The sequence below is a fragment of the Oryzias melastigma genome, linkage group LG4, assembly GCF_002922805.2.
Source record: "Oryzias melastigma strain HK-1 linkage group LG4, ASM292280v2, whole genome shotgun sequence".
NCBI lineage: Eukaryota > Metazoa > Chordata > Actinopteri > Beloniformes > Adrianichthyidae > Oryzias > Oryzias melastigma.
The window spans coordinates 2,486,160-2,487,287 of record NC_050515.1 but is presented as its reverse complement, the minus strand read 5'-3'; positions in this window follow the sequence as shown (position 1 = coordinate 2,487,287).

Below are 1,128 nucleotides of genomic sequence, written 5' to 3'. Positions count from 1 at the left end.
TGTGCTCTTTTGCTGTATGGCCCCCGGGGGAATGAAGGGCTAATGACCCACATCAGCAGCAGCAGCTATGCCCACATGTGTGCACACACCTTCTTGTACTTACCACATAGTGAGGACCACGAAAATCCACCGAGAAGTGAGGACCCGCCTTTCTGCTTCATTTACAGTAAGAAAATGTGTGTGCAGGAACACACACACACCGCCCACATGCATGCACTCCACCCGGGCGGATGCAAACACGTTCCCTCCGTGACACACATATGCACACGTATGCAAACATGAAACAGGCGCTGACATATTTCCACCGCGGGGCATGTGGATCTGGGATTGTAGCGCCGCGCCAAAACATTGTTCTCCTCCACTCAAACGTCTCCTAAACACAGACACGAGGATGAGGAGGATGAGGAGGGTTTTGTTTTTTTAATAGGAGAGAGATTCCTCCAGAAGCTGAGATGCATGCCTCCCATTTTTACAGGAGAATTATGCAGAGCAGCAACGTCAGGATTCTGTCTCCGAGGACGAAGGGTTTCTGATGTTTTAATCTATCAGTAATTGAATATTTGTGCAGAAATCCCACAGAAGACTTAATGAAGCACAAAGGCAAAGATGGCGGCGTTTGGAAAAATGATATTTGACACAATCCTGTGACAGCTGAATGAGGTCAGCCTCTATTCTAGCGTCTTTTAAAGGGCTGAGCGTGGACAAAGCTTTTTCTAAAAGTGGATTCTGCATGCAGGCGGGAGATCTTTCCTCAAAACAGAGCGAGGAGGTTCAATCCGAGCATTGACTTGCAAATGCTGATGTGTGCGCGCTGTCACTCTTTCCCTCTCTGCAGACGGATGGATGCTCTGGGAAGCAGCAGCCGGCGTCGCAGGTCTCCACTTTACCTGAGTGCTGGCTCAGGTGTCAAAGTTTATGTTTACACTCTAGACACAGAAATTAGTCTCCAAATTTAATCTTTAGGCACAACAGGGTTCATCTCTGGCAGGAGTTTGACTTTAAAATTACTTCATCTGAATAATCAAATACAACTTCTCTTATATTATAAAAATACTTGTAAACCACACATTTAAACATAATCATTTCTCTGTAAAAATAGACAAAAGCAGCAGGATGGAAACTATTTTC